Here is a 13,231-nt window from a genome sequence, read left to right as displayed (position 1 = left end):
GGGGGGGGGTTACTGCGCTTAGGAGAGGGCCCCCGAGTGTGCGTGCGGGGGCTGGGGGGCCCTGCGGGTGCGCTGTCTGGAGGGAGCAGGCGGGTGAGTGGTGCAGGCTGGGGAGCTGTCTTTCTTTCACAGGTAAAGGAGGGGGAAGAGATCAGGAAGTTGGGGTTTGTGCCCCCTTCCCCTTAGGGTGGGCACATGGGCGACCCCACTTGCCCGTTTCCAGTCTGAGCATTCAGACTTACGGAGCCGAGCAGTGGCCAGTGCTGATATTTTTTCTGCTCCAAGAAGGGTGGAGATTTCCCCTTGCTCTCCCGAGCCCCTGATGTGCAATGCACCTCGTTTTTTGCCTGCAGCTGAGTGTCTTCCTGAAGTCCTCCTGTTTTGACATGCTGTGCTTGGTGCACACTGCCCTGTGCTGGGCACCTCCCATAGTAGATGCTATTTTAAAAGAGCTGATGATGTTGGAAGCGGTTAATAGAGAGGAGGGCAAAATGTTAATCGAGAAGTTCCTGGATTAGTTGGAAGCTTGTACAATGTAGATTTAGCTGCCCTAATTAATCTAATGCCATCTCTCATACCCATGTATTGGAGAACATCTATTTTATACGTCGTATTTGTTTAAATTTTTGCTCAGCAGCCATCACTACTATACAATTACACAGTTACAAAGGCTGCTCACTTGGGCATCTTAAATTGTTATATTCAGTCACACTACCCTTAACCCATCCTGTTACAGGACTGAGATATGGACAGGAATATGTCAAATTTCACATGTATGGAGCCTCTGCTGACCATTTAGATGCTTACACTGTCACCTCTACGTGCTACTCTAACCTGGGCCCAAATGAATTTTTACCTGTTGTGTTCAGGTGTTAATAGCTGCTGCTTGATACATAGACAAAGTGGAACAGGGTGGCAGCCTGGACCCTGAGGTTCCTGTGAGTTGCTTAGATGTTTAACATTCGGTCTTTTTTTGTGATTTTAGTTTAATATTGCTGCTAGAAATGAGAGGGTAATGTCAATTCAGCTGTCTTCTATATCAACACTATCTTAGCTTACATTGTAGCTGAGCCTTTGGACTCCTTTCTGTGAAATCCTATTAACAATTATGTGTACATTGTGGATGCACTGGATTGAATACATTCAATAGAGAGAGTAGCTTTGGGGGTTAGCCAGCAGTGCAATATATAGAAAGCCAGAGTTTGGGAATGGCCTTTGATAATTAGTCCTCAGCCAGGTGGAGCTCATACACATGTAGTGAGTTATTCACTGGAGCTTAAAGGGAGACAGTATGATCATTCACTACACAAATGCATGCTGACAGTATGTAGTGAAGCCTGGGGGATAGTCTCATAAGGAGGCTGCCCTATAGATAGAGTGCTATGATTATGGATGTCATTCCCGAGGTAGACTATGAACCTTATTTGGACTGGCTTTGGATGCCTGGGGAGGAATTTTTTTTTTTTTTTTAAAGATGGATGAAAAGAGAGAATTTTTATTAAAAGGTGGTGCATTGTTTGCAGTATTTACATTTTAAACCTAAAGAGAAATAAGAGCTAATTTTGTTCAGTTCCTGCATTGAAAAAGTCTCTCCTGTTCTGTTACATATTTTAATAATGCTTATCTTACGAACTTACATTTCCTAAGGGCTGTGAAAACATTAGCCTTAATTATGTTCAGTCATAAGCAAGTGGAAACATTGTAGTTCCTCAAGTTTGTCTACTTACAGCTGTTATTTTAAAGCAGCTCAGTTTTTCAATCCTGTGCTAGGCCCCCTTGTGTTTCTGGTTCATCAGATATCACTATTAAGCAGCTCGGCATATAACCAAATGATGTCTGTTTTAACCAAACATCTTAATTTTCAAACATAGTTAATGGTTTAGACATGGCCAGAAGTAGGTCTCAGTGGAAGCTGTCAGGGCGTTACTTGAAGCAAAATCACTCAGCTATTAAGATAGGTGTAGTTTTGCCTTTTTTTTTAACTAAAAAGGCTTGGCATAGATCAAAAGCCTATGAAACGCAATAAAACTTCAGAATGGTGGAATGTGATACTTTAGTCAGCTGTAAGCCCTCTGAAATGGGACTGCAAATAAAATTTCTCTACAGTCTCCTTATTAGCAGTCTCAGCAGTGAGGTTAAGAATTGGGTGGATCATGGGGACTGACTTCCCTTCTCCCACCTATTGGTGGATCATCCAGGACAGAGGTGAAGCATGTTGTCAGGGAATAATGCTGTATACCTCTCCTCTGGGTAAATAGGGCATTGATCTACAAAGAAGTAACTTGTAAAAATAGGCCTTCAGACATGTCCGTTGTACAGTAAAGGTTCTATTTTATTCTACGTGAAATATAAACTATCACCCTTGGCTGTAAAATAAATCCTCTGGAAAGTAGTGGTGACAGTGAGAGTAGCTGTCTGCAGTGGGGATCCTGATTTTTTTTCTTAACCAAAAGTTATGTCCTGATGACTCAAGTGGACTGGAGAGAGCAACCCGACTACTGAGCTATATTTATGTTTGTCTTTATGAAGAATTCTTTAAAAAAAACCCCTGATATTGTTATTTAAACACTTGGCCAGATCAAGGCAAAGAAACAAGAGCCTCATCTTAACTTGGTGACTTTTTTTCAGGAAGAAGTAATGTCAGTGTGTTGGGATCACTATGAGGAACTGAATTGCTAAAATCTAGCATTTTCTCTTTTGGCTAAAACTACCGTTTCATGTTTCTCAGTAATCAGCGTAATAGCTTTATAATGTAATACTTAACACTTATATAATGCTTCTGGGTAGCCACTAATTTGCAACACTTCTGTGAAATAAGGAAGCATATTCACTGTTTTACAGCTGGGGAAACTGAAGCACAGAGAAATAAAGTGACTTTCTTAAGGCCATGCAGTGAATGATAGCTAATGCTGGGATTAGCATTTTAGCAGTTCCTGCTTTGGTTGAGACCACATTGATAGACATCTCCCACAAACAAAAATTGTTTTTTCGGGTTAAGATTGAGTTTATCACCTTTCAGAACTCCCTGTGTGCTTCTCTCTCACAAACACTTAAACTTTGTCAGTCTCATAGCTGCATATCCAGATTATTTGTATTAAGGGAACAGCATAAGAGGGGGTGAGTTTAAAAGCCCTCAGCTTTTCTTTGCTAGTGTTTGACCTGCTGCTCTGACAATTCACCCAACAAGTTTATCATAAGAACGTTTAGTTCTCAAGATAAAACTGTTTCCTTTCTTGTTTCAGGAGTCTAGTACTTGGTTTGGATTTTTCAAATGTGAGTTAGATCTCAAGACCTATGGCAGCATGCCATTGAGGAGTTAGCCAAGAGAGTAGATAGCAAGTCTAGGAAAGAAGGACTCCTAATAAGAGGTAGCCAAAACTTGGAGATTTCAGTATTTATGGGAATGGAAGACACTGTGTGCTGGTCAAGGTGATGCCTTAACAGTACGCTTGTTCAGCTCAGATGAGGCATAGTTTTTGAGTGGAATATAAATGCACAAAAGATGGCTCATCTCGCTCTCTTTGTGCACGCCATGTTCTATATATCATTTGTGGCATGGGCAACTCTTAGTATAGGGCAGTATAGGGGTCTGATTATGCAGTCCATATTCAGGCAAAACTCCCAATGACTTCAATGAGAGCTTTACCACTGAGTGAGAGCTGTAGGGTTGATGCTAATTTGGTATATTCTGCTTTTCTGTGACTTTGAAGGGGTTCCTTCAGATTGTGACAAGGCGAATCAAGATGGAGCTAGAAAATTTGCTGCTTTACCTTGCTAAGTCAAAACTGTTCTGAGACCTTGCACTTCATAAAAAGTTGTGGTTTTAAATTATATACCTTGTTAACATACAGTATTCTTATTTTGAAGTTGAATATATTTCTCCCCCATCTGAGGTACTCACAGATGCTGTACAGCTATTTCATAACACAACACATGGATAAAAATATCAAATACTAGCCTAAAACTGCATACACTGGGAATGGGAATCTTATAAGGAGGCATAGAGATGGACCTTAATATGAGGGAAATGTTTATTAAAAGAAAGAAATACATGTTTGAGGTTCTTCATAATAGCTGCCATAATATTTAATGTTCTCTTTTGTGAGATATAAACTTAATTGGTTTATCTTGTCTAATGTTGTAATATTATAACTGAGAATTAATTTATGAAATTCTTGGGGGGGGGGAAAGAGCTATAGGTAGTGGTTAAAAGTAGGGGCAAAGGGTGCAAACTTGTTTGGGGGACAAGGGGAGCTTTCTCAAACCTTGGGAGCACCACGCTAAAAGTGCCAATGCCAGCTGACTTAAGACACCTCAGTGGGATCCCTAAAAGCCAGGTGGTGTCACAGCGCAGGTACTCATCTGGACAAGGCTCAAGATCTTGAGCATAGACATGGCTATACCATTAAGGGCTATAGAAATCTGGAGATCTCACTGAATAATCCTTAATTATTAACTGATCTTTTATGCCCCACAGACACTTCTTAGCTCAGGTGGTCTTAATTTGATGTGGTTTGAGAAGGGACAGCTTGCAGCCTGGGCTTGGATTGTCTGCTGCAGAATTCGTGCTAATGCTGTCAGATCATGTGATGATACATCCAAAAATGCAACAGAAATCAAATGCATTGCAGACCATGGCACTCTGACTAATACCTTATGGGAGAGTGGAAGATTAAACTATAATGTGCATCTGGTATTAAATGTCTCCTGCCCAGTCCTGTATATTAGCAGTGGCACCGCCACTTAATGTGTCTAGCAACCTTTATAATATGGACCTGGCTGGAGCAAGTGCCCTAAACCAGGTCTTGGTAGCTAAAAATTTGACTGCTCTCTCTTGTCATTATGTTGTTCTCTGATTTATCTGCATTTTAACAGAGGTGTCTATGCTGCTACCAAAGACTAAAATATGGTAGCAAAGATATAAAATCATTAGAAATCATTGATGAGGCTTTGTGAAAATATAAAAGACTGGGGTGCATTTGTATTTCTTTGGAGAACCACATATGAAGTGTCGGAATGGTGCAACAACATGGAAAGGAGCGGGAGAATCCCATGTGTAAATGACAAGAGTTGCTGTTAATTTGTGAATCCTCTGTATATAATGTGATTTTTCTCTATTCCTCCTATCTGGATATTCTTCTGTAAAAAGTTAACTCCATTCTTCATATTAAGGTCTGTACCTACTGCTCAGAAGCCCAATTCTCTAGCAGTCAGAACAAATGAGTTCAAATCAGCCAGGTATCTTGATGAAATAAAAATGCTTAGCATTTTTCATTTAATAAAAAAAGAGAGACATGACTTGAATCTGCCACTTCTAGCTGTAATATCATTTTCAGTGTTTAGCTGGTTTTATGGTTAGAAAATGAAGGAAGGCTGCTTCCTTAGGAATTGAGTCTGCAGGAAGTAGGGCAGGGTGCCGGCTTAAAATAGTAATGAAGGCTGGCCTGTTTGTGATGAACAGAGCTATTTAGGTAAATCCTGGAGTCCCAGTGGAGGTAGAGCCACACATTAATCTCAAGATATTAGCTTGTAGACCAGTAATTGTCTGAGTTTATCTCTGACGACTCTTTATTGGTTTTCAGGCATCTCCTGTTCAGTCCCTCACGCTTCTGTACAGATTGCCTTGCAATGCCGGGTATGTTTACTAGCTGTACAGTGTGTTAATGGGTTTAGACATTATTAAGCAGTTTGAAGCAAGGGAGCGGGCTATGTGAAAGCAGCAGTGTTAATATATAAAACTCAGCTGTAAAGCCCTTCTTCAAGACTGGTCTCTTGGCTTGCAGTACTGAGCTGGTTTGGAGTCCTGGGTCAGGAGTACAATGAAAGCTTATGGAGAACAGAATGATTTCTGTTTGGTATTGGTGGGCTCCACAGGGAGGTCAGTCTCTGTCTAGAAGGCAGATGGGCTGACAGGATGAAAAACAGAGTTGGGAAGATGGGGGTTAAAAATGGGATGCATGAAGAAAGTCCACATTGATGTGGCAGACCCCAGGAGGGATAGGAGAATAAAATCCTGTTCTGCTCTTTTTAAAGACTTAATTTGCAGAGAGTGGTAGTGTTGTGCTATCTGGACTGCACTCCTGACTTCAAACCTCCAATCTCTGAAGAGGAATTCTCACTGGCTTCTCTAGCAGCAGCATCTCCAGCTATGAAGCTATAATAGGTTCTTGCTATGTTCCCATTAGTAGCAGAGGTGGATGTGAGTGTATTGAGTAGTATGACCTCTTCCAGCTGGGAGCCTGGGTATGTTGCTTATGTGAGACTCCTAGGTTTTATTTATGAGATCCAGAAATCTAAATCCAGCTCTTCACTGTTGATTTTTTGGGGGGTGGGGGTGGAGGTAAATACCTTCTGGCTTCTGCAAGAGCAATGGTGATGGTTTCTGACACTTACATTTTGAACCACTTCCTCTGCCCCCACCCCAAGCTGAGCAGGACCAGGTGAGATAGAATATGCAGTGTTCGCTCCCATAGCTAGCTACAGAAGGCTTTCGATTTCATAAGCAGGTGAGGGATGGTGATCAGGCATAAAATGGCTTTAAAACGAGTAGTAAGATAATTCATCTTATAAAATTGCAGTGTTCAAATTTGTAACCTGAATATTTCCTAGAGCATGGCCTATAATAAAGATATGCAGAAGAATTTTCTTTCTGGTGATGCTTGTAGGTTTCTTTGTATGATTACTGTAATGTGATTTAACTTTTTACCTATGTTCACACCTGTAGGATTAATTTTATGGCGCTTACCAGGTTTTATAATTTATTTATGAATAAGGCTGTAAGAAAGTCATGATTTTTTGGTTCAAAAGTTGTTGCCACAGTTTGTTAAAGCTGTGGCTTTGGTGCAGGGCCAAATGTGAGTGTGCCAGGTTGCAGTGCCATTCACTCAGTTGGCCTGATCTCTTCTCCCTCTCCCCCCACCCCCCCCGCCTGGTCCTGATAGAGGGGCAGCTGGGCCAACTCTGAGTGAGTGGCGCTGCACCCCTGTGAGTGGATGGCATGATGGAGAGCTGGCCAGACCAAATTTGAGTGAGCAGCATTGCGACCTGGTGCATGTGATCGCGGTGCTACTCAAATTTGTGGAAACTACAAGCAGATGTGATGTATGTTTAAAGTTTCTGTTTCTGCAACAAAATCACAGCCTGTGATTTTCTTACAGACTTATATAAGAATCTTTTGATATTCCACCCCATTGTAACATAACTCCTCTTAAAGTGGTGATTGAATTTAGGTGATCTTATAAAGGGGTTTGCTCCTCCTTAGCTTTGTACGCTGCTTGCAGGTGAACTGCTCCTATTGAGCTCTAATATAGGCTCTTTGGGACTGGAGGGTTAGGTTTTATAATACTGTATATTGCAACATCTTTCTTACAAACTATCCAGTGATTACAAGACATTGCCTGGGTGCAGATGACCAGGAGCAGTGGAGTAAAGACATTGTACAGTGATTTAGACTCTGTTTGTAACCAGAACTGATCCCAGTGTAAACAGAGCTTACATTGAAGCATTCAGCCATATGGTGAGTATTGGAAGGAAGAGAAATTGAGGCATCCACGATTATACCGTGTGACTTGGTAACTTTTCTGTAGTCGATAATGCAAGTAATTGAAATCTTTTCTACTGGTAGTGATTGTCTCTTGCTCAGTATAATGCAACACTTTACTCAAAGGTCTGCTGGCTGGGCTCTGCATGCCTGTGTCACAGTTAGCGGTGGAATCCGATGAAAGTGTTTGTGGACGTTACTTTGTTTAGGTTTCCCATATGGAACAGGTCAGCTTATGCCTACAAAGCTGGCTTGAGTCTGATCTTAAAAGTACACTATGTGCAAAATCATGTTCACTTAAAGTAGGTTTAAACCTAGAGCCAACCTCTCAGCCTCCCCCCCTCACGCTGCTGGTAGCGTCAGATTTACATTTACCAGCAGGTGGGGAATTTGTCTTTGACACAAAGACCCTACTGTTTTTGTATTAATGATCTATTAGTGGACTAGCTGTCAGCTTGCTAACCTTGTGAAAACAGGTGGCGAATTTCCCTGTCTGCTGACATCTAGGAATCCCCTCTCGTCTCCTTTGGTTAGCTCACTTTTTTAAGTAGCTGCAGCTGTTTGCTGTGGACCTCATGCTTTTTTTTTTTTTTTTTTTTCCCCAAGCTTAGTGATGACCCTCTCAAGTCAGCTGAGGAAATCATCCAATCTGATAGAGCTGATGAAAGGAAGATGACAAATCTGATGCTGGGTGGCATACTGTTGAGTGATTGTTTCATAGTAATATGTGTATTTTTAACTGCTGAAAAGTCTGTAGCGCTTCAGTGTCTCAAAGATTTTTCAGGCCAGTTTTCCGGGCTTATCTGCTCTCCTTTCTCTATGGCAGCTAGCAGTATGAGATTGCAGTTCAGGCTCCTTATGTTACTGAGCCATCAGAGTACTGAGTCAGAGTAAGTCATGGTCCATGCCCCAACAAGCTTAAAATCCAAGACAAACCAAAGACAGCAGATCAGTCACTCAGCTTTGGCTCATTAGGAGCTGGAACCATTGCATAGCACTGCAGACACTTCAAAACTAAATTCAGCTTTCCCAGGCAAGTAGAATATTGGTGTCTTAATCATCAGTGGGAAAGGTGGGCAAATAGATTTAGTGTACCAGTGGATAAATTTTCGTAACTGTCTTGCAGAAACTGAAGTAAAATAGGGCTTCTGCAGTAGAAGGCTAGCACTACTGGGCTTCCCAGAAGACACATGTCATGAATTTGGGTCTCAGCTGCAGCCGAGATGTTCAGCTTGGTTTGCTGGGAAATCCCATTGGCAGGAAATGAATCCATGCATGAAGAGTTAATTTACATAATGAAAGTTTTGTAACTGCTCTTCTTGCTATGAGTTGGGTGACTGATGCATAGCGGCAGTCTTAAGTTGCCTCTGTTTTAATTAGTACTCCTATTTCAAATCTCATGGCACTCTTGTGAAACCATAGAAAAAGGGAGTAGCATGCCCTCCTGTGCTTGCGGAGAGTCTTATAACAAATTCCATTAAACAGAGAGTTCTGCACTGTCTTACACTTAGTGTGCATTGTAAAAGTTTTCCCAGCATAGCTATAACAACAAACACCCCCAGTGTAGATGCAGTTTATCTTGGCTAAAGCACTTAATTGCATCTGCTTGAGGGCATTTGCCAAAATAAAAATGTAGGTGGGGGGGGAGGAATCTAACCCCAACCGACAATCACGTGCCAGCAGAAGTTTCTAGTTGTAGCCCTGGCCTCGGAGCAGTAGCTGGAAGGTTAGGCTGTGTTGTATATTGCTTCCAAACTGTTCTTGTGGACTCAGATTTAGTTGGCTTTTATTTTCTAACCTCCTTGTATTTACCAGTAGGTCCCTCCACAGGGTGGGAAGGGCTGTGAGGTGCACTTTCAAAAGGAGCTTTAAAAGTGATTACACTCTTGGCGCACATATATTATGTTTGTTTGCATTTTGAAACATGAAAGTGTAACTTGATTATTGGAATTAGATGCATGTGGCTTATAAATAGACATTGAGGGCCAAATTCTGTTACGCTGTTGGAACAGAAAGGCGAACTTGGCCTCAGAGGTTGAGCATTGCTCCCTTACTGGAATGCAGTTGATAAGCGATGTAGTGGTGAGACTTCAGGTTCTGATTTCTAAAGGGAGCATTTCAGTTCAATGGTATATCTGTGTGACTTGAATCTAGTATTGTGATAACTTACTGTGATTCCCTCTTTCCCCGTGGAAAAAATTGTTCAACTTTAGTATGAATGATTTTTTTAAATATTGTGCAGATTGTTTAGGATTTATTATAGGCATTATCCTAATTTCAGAAGAAATGATCTGGTTCAGTATGAAGGGCAGGGTAAGCTTTCTGAATCTGTTCCATAGAAAGGATTAATTTTCATTCAGAAGATATAGCTGACTTAGACCAGTTTCATATTAGATCAAAATTTCTGGTGAGTCCTAAAATCACCCCTAGGAAATCAGGTGCTTAAACACTCCTAATTTATTTGGGGTAGTCACTATTCATTTTTTAAAAAAATGGAGTATGCTGTAAAAACAGGGAAGGAGGGTAAGATATCCAGAGTCTGAAATTCAGCATATCATCGTTAATAGGGACATTGAAAGTGAATCCAGGGACTGTCATGGACACCTTGGCTGTCTGCAACAGTAAATACCCACATGATGACGATTGGCCTGACTTTCAAGGTGCTGAGAACTTGTAGCTCTTGTCCACTTCAGCTGGCTTTGTGGATGTTCTGAAATTCAGGCACCATATTCATACCAGAAAAGGAAAATTACAATCTACAGGGGAGATACGAGAATCTGCAAAAGTTTAGGGGATTAGAGAGGAACAAAGAGCAATAAAGTGGTGTAATAATAAGCATGTACATAGTGATGTGACAACCCTGCGAGGTAGATTCTCATTTTATTAAGTGGCCTGCCCAAGCAAGGCATGAATTGAGTTTGGATTAATAGGATCAAACATTAATGGAGCAAGTTATATTCTGGGGTGGGTAACAGGTTAGAGGAGCTGTTCTTTGCTTCATGTTGTGATTATTTAGTTTCCATGGTGCTTATTTAGCTGAAGTGGTAATTCTGCTGAGGCACATCAATATCCCTACTTGTGCCAGAGTTGCTTTAAACTGAATAATGGCAAAGATTATTTGTCTGGGCTGGTCCATGTTTCAGAAAGTTAGGATGAAACACAGATCTGTTCCTGCAGACGCTTAACTTCAGCTTAGTGCGAGGGAACATCACATAGCTCAAAATGGGGCTCTAGGAATGAAGAGCTCCTGGGGTTGTGACACCAGAGATTTGTGCAGATATAAATTTGTGTAAATATATTGGGGAACTAACAGCAGGTTTGAATTTGATGAATTTACTTAAATGTTAAGGGTCAGACGGGGCTCAACCCATTTGTGGTATCAGTCTGGGGAAAACTTAAGAAACCTAACTTGGTTTCCTGTTTAGATTGTACACCTATAGCAGTTATCCATATTACAGGAATGGTTTTTTTTTAATATTATGGCAAGCCTCTGCCTGCCATTAATGTTTACAGCTCTGGTTGTAAAGAAAACTTCATGCTAGGTCTCTTCCACTTTACAGCCTCTAGTTTTAAATGTGATTCCCCCCCCCCCCCAAATTTCCACGTTTAAGCTATGCATAGTGGTTCTGTCAATCTCGCAGGTGAAGCAGGGTTGGATTGGTCCTAGGTGCTGCGGGCAGAGCCGACGAGGGTGGGGGGGAAGCCGAAACGAATTACCGGGGCCCGGCGGTCCGGAAGGGGGCCCGGGGCCTGGCTTCCCCCCCATTCTCGTCAGCCCTGTTTAGCCGGTCTGCCCTTGCTGGGGGGCCTGAAAAAATTTTTTCACCGGGGCCCGAACCCACTCTCGGCGGCCCTGGCTGCAGGAAGCTTGTGTTGAAGATTTAATATGTGGTATTCTCCTTCTGAGTCAGTATAGACCCAATGCCCCAGCATATTGCTAAGGACAATATATTATTTATTTGTATTCTAGCACCTAGGAACTGCTGGAGCTGCCGTTAGCTGGGGTATAAAAACTGAGGTACTGATGGCTTGTTAAAAATTCCATAGCCCTCTTTTCATGTGTCTTAGAGATGTCAACCCAAGAGTTCTGCCCAAATTCCATCTGGAGGCATTACATGCTGCCTACCTATCATTCCCCTTGCAGTTTAACTTGGATGCAGTATTCACTATGTCTGTTCATTTCCTATCTCTCCACTATGTACTTGGTTTGAACTGTTTCTAAAATGGTCTAAGGTCTTGGGATGAAAGGTGCTATAGAAGGGTAAATTAGTAAGTTCTGCATGTGTGTGGTGATGGAAGTTTGCAGCGTAACACAGGCTGTAGGAAGATCTTGTTATGGTGCCATGGAATAAAGAGAAATAGTGAAACAGATTGACTAGACTATTGCTGTGGCTGTATAAAGATGTCATCCATTGCTTGCGATCCAAGTATTTGTTCCCTGTTAACTACTGTTACAGCTTTGCGCATTGCTGAAACTTTAGCCTTCTGTGAACACAGAATGGCACACTTGTTACCTTTCATCACTGAACCAGGTGGATTTGTTCAGATTGAGCCAATTGACTGTGAAGCAATGAAAAGAACAGGAGTACTTGTGGCACCTTAGAGACTAACAAATTTATTAGAGCATAAGCTTTCTTGGGCTACAGCCCACTTATGCTCTAATAAATTTGTTAGTCTCTAAGGTGCCACAAGTACTCCTGTTCTTTTTGCGGATACAGACTAACACTGCTGCTACTCTGAAACCTGTGAAGCAATAGTCTGTTTGAACCCTAAAAATATGCAATCAGCTCTGTTGAGTAGAAGAATGTTAGGTTACAAGTGGACAAAAAGAGATCTCAGGAAATATAGCATTGCAATATTTTGTAATAGAAAATGCCAGAGACCTGACATTCATGCTATTCATAATTTAACACAGGAGAGAGTTTCTTGTAACCCTTTAAAAGGTTTTCAGAACTGAATCCAGTGCAGTATTTTTATTGTAAATGTTCCTACCTTGGGCATCTGGGTCTGATCTTGGCAATAATTAGACCTCTGCTGTGACAGGTGGACATCTGTTGTTATGAATTGTCAGACTGTTAGCTGATTGTCAAACTTTTTAGATGACTAGTTGCAAAGTGGTGGAAAGCGTGAAATATTTGGAAGCTGTTAGAACAATCTAAATAGATTTAGGTACTAAAGGAGACTCTTTCAAGCTAACCTTTGTCTGAGTTTAGAAATGACAGTCTAGCCAAAATCCACTGTGACTTGTACCAAGATGAAACCCTATCTGAAAGGGTACGGTTCTAGTCAGAACTGTGTTAGCTGTTCTTTCAGAATGCTTGAAATGCCTTTTTCCCCCCAGAGGAGGCTTTTAGCCATCTGTTGAACTAACCAGCTGTAATTCCTCCACCCATCTGACTAGAAGCAGACAGGAGAAGGAGCCCATTGCAGTGAATGACTTTTCAGGTATGCTTCCATATTGGGTTCATGACTTGCAGCATTATCTCTCTGATGTTCGCTGCTGAGCAATACTGTCATTTTAATCCTGAGCTGCTGTTTTTGGCTGGAAGATTTGGATGGTTTGAAATGTAAAATCTGTCTTCTCTGTCTGGTTCTGTCCATCAGAACCATTAAAGGAGGGCTTGGGAACAAATTAGTCTGTACCAATCATTATTTTAGGCAAATACTTCTTATTCCTTTTTCAGTAATGAG

The 13,231-nt window shown here is 41.5% G+C and overlaps 1 protein-coding gene across 7 annotated transcripts in view; it reads left to right on the top strand.

Moving 5' to 3' along the window:
* Nucleotides 1-13,231, top strand: part of PPP3CC (protein phosphatase 3 catalytic subunit gamma) — a 52,506-nt gene that overhangs the window by 379 nt on the left and 38,896 nt on the right. Inside the window, exon 1 of one of the 7 annotated variants that reach the window (XM_024197247.2) lies at nucleotides 12,928-12,985. The exons of the other annotated variants lie outside the window; for them this stretch is intronic. The gene's annotated coding sequence lies outside the window, so the exon portion shown is untranslated. Of the gene's footprint in view, nucleotides 1-12,927; nucleotides 12,986-13,231 lie in introns of those variants that run through there. 7 annotated transcript variants of the gene reach the window in all.

This window comes from Terrapene carolina, unplaced genomic scaffold (assembly GCF_002925995.2).
Source record: "Terrapene carolina triunguis isolate 2854851 unplaced genomic scaffold, T_m_triunguis-2.0 Scaffold53, whole genome shotgun sequence".
Classification (NCBI taxonomy): Eukaryota; Metazoa; Chordata; order Testudines; family Emydidae; genus Terrapene; species Terrapene triunguis.
This window is presented reverse-complemented; position numbering and strand designations above follow the sequence as displayed.